Source organism: Petromyzon marinus, unplaced genomic scaffold (genome assembly GCF_048934315.1).
Source record: "Petromyzon marinus isolate PM22_M1 ecotype Great Lakes invasive population unplaced genomic scaffold, UKy_Petmar_22M1.pri1.0 PM_G_Scaffold_32, whole genome shotgun sequence".
Taxonomy (NCBI): Eukaryota; Metazoa; Chordata; class Hyperoartia; order Petromyzontiformes; family Petromyzontidae; genus Petromyzon; species Petromyzon marinus.
In genome coordinates, this window is record NW_027422895.1 from 99844 (window position 1) to 105990 (window position 6147).

Sequence of the window (6147 nt, forward strand, 5' to 3'; positions counted from 1 at the left end):
GGCTGTGTGTGTTTAGTGTGAGGCTGTGTGTGTACTGTGAGGCTGTGTGTGTGTGTTGTGAGGCTGTGTGTAGTGTGAGGCTGTGTGTGGTGTAAGGCTGTGTGTGCAGTGTGAGGCTGTGTGTTGCCCTGGCTTGCCCTGGCTTGCCCCGGCAACGTCACGTGGTGTGCTTCGTCACTGCTGCTGCTGCCACCACAACACGCTTAGGGCTTTAAGGCTTTTCTGTTTATTATTAATCTGTCATTTTCCATGATTAGTCTGTGGTTTTAATTATTAATCATTGTTCATTATGAGTCTGTCATTAGTCTGTCATTTTTCATTATTAACCTAATTTGTGTGTATTATTAATCTGTCATTTTTCATTATTAACCTAATTTTTGTTTATTATTAATCTGTCATTTTACGACGGCAAAAACGTGGTAGTCACGGCGACATTTGTCATCAGTGTTGTGAGTAGCCCGCAGTGAGAGCACGACTACACACACACAGACATACACAGACACACAGGTTGTGTGTCTGTGTGTGTGTGTGGGGTGAGGTTGCACAAGAGACACACACACAGACACACAGAGACACACACAGAAACACAGGTTGTGGGTGTGGGGTGAGGTTGCACAAGAGACACACACAGACACACACAGAGACACACACAGACACACAGGTTGTGTGTGTGGGGTGAGGTTGCACAAGAGACGCACACACAGACACACACAGAGACACACACAGACACACAGGTTGTGTGTGTGTGTGGGGTAAGGTTGCACCACAGACACACACAGAGACACAGACACACACAGACACACACAGACACACAGAGGTGGTTGTGTGTGTGGGGTGAGGTTGCACCAGAGACACACACGCACAGACACACACACAGACACACACACAGACACACAGAGAGACACACACACAGACACACAGAGGTTGTTGTGTGTGTGTGTGGGGTGAGGTTGCACCAGAGACACACACACAGACACACACACAGACACACACACAGATACACACACAGACACACAGAGAGACACACACACAGACACACAGAGGTTGTTGTGTGTATGTGTGGGGTAAGGTTGCACCAAAGACACACACAGACACACACACACAGAGACACAGGTTGTTGTGTGTGTGTGTCTGTGTGTGTGTGTCTGTGTGTATCTGTGTTTGTGTATCTGTGTGTGTGTCTGTGTGTGTGTGTCTGTGTGTGTGTCTGTGTGTGTGTGTGTCTCTGTGTGTGTGTGTGTGTCTGTGTGTGTGTGTATGTGTGTGTGTCTCTGTGTGTCTGTATGTGTCTGTCTCTGTGTGTGTGTTAAGGTTGCACCATGTCGAGCCCATTGAAGCTGATCGTGAGCGCCGATTCCAACCGTGGGGGGCGGCGCTACATGGAGAACATCACAGAGGTGGGCGGAGTCTCTGTGTGTGTGTGTCTGTGTGTCTGTGTGTGTGTGTCTGTGTGTCTCTGTGTGTCTGTGTGTGTCTGTGTGTGTCTCTGTGTGTGTGTGTCTGTGTGTGTGTCTCTGTGTGCCGGACGGGCAACTCTGTCGTGGACAGTGCTGTGGGGGGAGATCCAATTTTGAGTGGCTCCTCCCCTCATGGCATATGTGTCCACCACAGGGGCTAAACGGGGGCTCTGGACAGGTGCGAGGGGCTGGTAACCCCTCCACCTTCAATTAATTACCACGAAACCACGAATTAAACTGAAATATGTAACTAATAAGCTTGTGCCGGAGGCCCCGGGGGGCCAGGCGTCTATGACGTCTCCTGGCCAAACCCCAATTGGCGGAGCCAGGAGATTGAATACCTACCTTCGGGGCTACTCCAGAAACAATGAAAAGCCACTACGGGTGGCCACGTGGAATGTTCGAACGCTCACTGCAGATGAGAGGCTGCCACTCCTCTGTCGGAAGCTGGACCGGTACCGCCTGGATCTATATGGCATTCAGGAGGTCCGGTGGACCGGCTCTGGCTCCTGCCACCATGAGGGGTGGACAGTCCTCTACTCGGGGCAGCAGACTGCCAAACAACAGGGTGTGGGTCTTCTTTTGAACAAAATAATGAAGGGGGCGTGGGAGCGTGGCGGTGAGGTGTGGGAAGCTGTAAGCCCCAGGCTACTTTGGGCTCGCCTTCCCATCAACCGGAGGCAAGGAATGGTGGTCGTGGTTACTTATGCCCCCACCGAAGATGAACATCCGTGGAGGGATGCAGGCAAAGCCGATGAGTCAGATGCCTTCTATGACATCCTGTCACAGGTGCTGGCTAAAGTGGCCCCTCGGGATAGAGTCATCATGTTGGGTGACTTCAATGCCTGAGTTGGTCATTATACTGCACCTGGTCTGGAGTGATTGGAGGGCATGGGCCAGATCAGCTCAATAACAACGGTAGGAGGCTGCTAGATTTTTGTGCAGCCCATGGGCTTGTAATTACCAACACGCTGTTCCGGCATCGGCGCATCCACACAACATCATGGATGCATGCCGGGTCCAAGCAAGAACATCTGCTGGACTACATAGTGACGGACCAGCGAATGCGAGCCCATGTCCTTGACACCAGGACCTACCGTGGAGCTGATCTGCCCTCTGACCATCGACTAGTCATCTGTAAGATGCGCCTGCCATTCTTCCACTCCGGTGGTGGGTGTACACCCAGGACCCCATTCCAACATAAAGTGGCCTGGTCTCAGTTATCTGATGAAAGTTGCAAGCGAGAATTTCATCATCGCTTGCGGCTGGGATTGGCATCGTCCCCGATTCCTCCTGATGTCGAGGGTAAATGGGCGAGGTTTAGGACTGTGACTCATGCAGCTGCAATGGCTGCTTTGGGTACGCGGTCCAGACCTCCCCAGAGACCCTGGCTGACAGAGGAGGTGTTCAGGATGGTTGAGAAAAAGCGACAGGCCCACTATCATCGGCTACAGAATCCCACGTCAGAGAATGAGGAGGCTTACCGCAGCCTTCGCTCGGAGGTTCGGAGAGCCGTGAGGCGCTGCAAGGATGGGTGGTGGTCGCGGGTTGCTGAGGAGATGGAGTCTGCCTCAGTGGCCCGTGATCACAAATCTCTATTTAACTCCATCAAAAAAGTAACCTGCAGCGCCACACCTATTACCATCATTAGGGGAAAAAACGGTGATCCAATCTCCGACCCCCAGGAACAGGTTCGCAGATTTGCTGAGCATTTCTGTGAGGTCCTGGGGGAGGGAAAATCCCTCAGCCAGGAAAACATCGTGGCACAAAGTGAGGATGACCCTGCTGAGGCTGCGGTTCCTCAAATATTGGAAGAAGTCACCCCCTGTGAGTGGCTGGCTGAGGTGCCATCTGCGATCCGGAGTCTGAGACCAGGAAAGGCAGCGGACAGAGATGATCTCCCAAGCGAAATGCTGAGGGAGGGTGGCGTTTGTGCACAGACTGCCCTATATGACATCATAACAACAGTCTGGACCACTGGACGGGTTCCGCAGGATTGGAAGGATGCCCTGGTGGTCCCCCTTTTTAAGAAGGGGGACCGCACAGACTGTAACAACTACAGGGCCATCTCACTCCTCAGTGTGCCGGGAAAGGTCCTGGCAAGGATTATTCAGCATCGCCTTGCCAGGCACGCTGAGGAGAGGCTTGCGGAGCCCCAATGCGGTTTCAGGAAAGGGCGGTCCTGCACAGATGCCATATTTTCTGTCCGTCTGCTACAGCAGAGGTGTAGGGAATTCCAACAAGACCTACATCTCTGCTTTATTGACCTGGTCAAGGCCTATGATACCATCAGTAGGCCTGGGCTCTGGGTCGTTCTTCGTGCTTTTGGAGTACCTGACCCTCTGCTCACGATCATTAAGGACCTTCATGATGGTGATCGGGCCCGGGTAAAACTACGTGGCCGGGAGTCAGAGCCATTCCCTGTACACCTTGGGGTGCGACAGGGATGTCCTCTGGCTCCCACATTATTTAACATCTATTTTGACCACGTAGTTCATGAAGCCTTCAATAGCTGTACCGGGGGAATCTCCATATGGTACAGATATAATGGGAGGCTAATCGATGCCCGGGTGCGGTCAAGGGATGGCTCCCTATTGCTCAACCACGTTATGTATGCTGATGATTTGGTAATAGCTGCTCAGTCAGAGGAGGAGTTGGTGACGCTGCTGCTGAGACTGGAGCGTGCCACTAAGAGGTGTGGCCTTACCATCAGCCCCACCAAAACTAAGCACCTGCCTGGGTATTTTGTACCATCGGACACTCCACCCCCACAACGCCCAATCGGTGATGGGGCAGTTGTGGAGAGAGTGGAGAGTTTCCCATACCTGGGCAGTGTGCTTATGACTGGCTCCAGTTTAACAGCAGAGGTCTCACTCCGAATCAGTCGAGCGGCAATATCTTTTCATCGGTTGCGTAACGCTGTGTGGAAACTACCTGGTCTGTCGCTCCGCACTAAGCTTCAGATCTTCTCGGCCACGGTCATTCCCTCCCTTCTCTACGCTTGTGAAACGTGGACCCCACTAGTGGAACATCTTCGCCGGTTAGAAACATTTAGGCTGGCCTGCCTACGATCCATCCTGGGTTTAACCAGACTGGATTGTGTGAGGAGCTCACAAATCCTTGAAAGATCTGTGCAGGGTCCCATCGGTGAGCTCCTCCGGCAGGCAAGGCTGCGATGGCTGGGTCATGTAGCCCGCATGCCCAGCCACCGCATGCCGAAACAGCTTTTGTTTGGCCGGATTGAGGGGGCTAAGCGGGCGCGGCACGGGCTAGAGAAGAGATGGAGTGATGTGGTACAGGAGGACGTGGAGCTGAGTGGACTTGCCGATGACTGGTACCAGCGGTGTCAAGATCGGCCTCTGTGGAGGAGGCTCGTGAAGGATACTACTGGGCAGTTGGAGGCAGTCGCCCTCCAACAACAACGGAGGGCGGAGGAGCGACGCTCACAACAACGAGCGGAGCGCCGGGTGGCTAAAGCACAGCAGGTTGGCACAGTAGGGGCACAGGTGGTGCATCAGCCAGTCATCTCAGTCAGTCGACCCGTGGCACCTGGGTCTGCCCAGTGACCTCCTGCCAGCGGGCGTTCGACACTTCACGTGGCCTCACGGTGCACATAGCCTGGCACAAGCGTCGTGGTGACATCACGGCCACTTAGTGGCGAATGGCGGTTGTTGTTGTTGCTGTGTGTGTATGTGTGTGTGTCTGTGTGTGTCTGTGTGTATGTGTGTATGTGTGTGTGTGTCTGTGTGTGTCTGTGTGTATGTGTGTGTGTGTCTGTGTGTGTGTGTCTGTCTCGTGGGGAGCGATAGTGTAGCGGTTAGCGCGCTGCGCTATGAACCTGGCGACCCGGGTTCAATTCCCCCTCACGGCCAACACCAGTGACCATTATATGAACCGGTCCCGGGCCTCCCCTAGGTCGACTCAGCCTCAAATGAGTACCTGGTGCGGTGTGTAAACATTGCCACTAGGGAGACAAAGGCGGTCGGGCGTGGTGCTGGCCACCCACCCCCTCGTGTACCGTTCAGGCCTTCATAGGTGGTGCTGCTACTTGCTAACAACACTTGCCCCAACAGTCTGTTAAGGCTACACGGGGGATCTTTGTCTTTGTATCACCACCCAGGAGTCACGGAGCTTTTGAGGCTCCGAGCCACGTGGGAATCCACAACAGCGTGAGGCGGTGCCACTCACAGGTGAGACTCGGGGATATGTGATTTCTAATCGATAGCCATCCGTCGGTTAACCCATCGCAACTGCTGAGTCTGTCACGCGACTTCCTCCTTCCAGCGAGCCTTTGATGCTTCACGTGGCCTCAAAGTGTACACAGTGTGTACGTATACACAATAATGTCCACGTTGTTGTTGCTGAGTTCACGCACTCAAGGGAGGGGGCAATGGAAAATGAATCTGAATCAACTTAAACTCCATCCCCATGACCTCATGAAGTGCCAGCGGGAGGTGTACCTCGCTAGTGACGTCATGTCACCAAAGTATTCACACTCCCCCAACCCCCATCCACCGCGCCCTTGAGTGTGACGTCACCTCCGCTTGGGTCACTGCCGATATCAATCCAGTGCCAATCCTTATTTGGGCAAAGCTACGCCCAGTGACTGGCGGTACATTAACATAATGTATTCGTCGAAACCGTCGAGAGTTTATTGCGACGGGTTCAGCAGCCACGCCCCATCCCTCGA

The 6147-nt window shown here is 53.6% G+C and overlaps 1 long non-coding RNA gene across 1 annotated transcript; it reads left to right on the forward strand.

Moving 5' to 3' along the window:
- The first annotated feature begins 306 nt into the window (after positions 1-306).
- LOC142915487 (uncharacterized) lies at positions 307-5735 on the forward strand. The gene is made up of 3 exons (XR_012935974.1): positions 307-449; positions 1312-1397; positions 5578-5735. It is a non-coding gene; the product is annotated as an uncharacterized LOC142915487 (long non-coding RNA).
- The last annotated feature ends 412 nt before the right edge of the window (positions 5736-6147 follow it).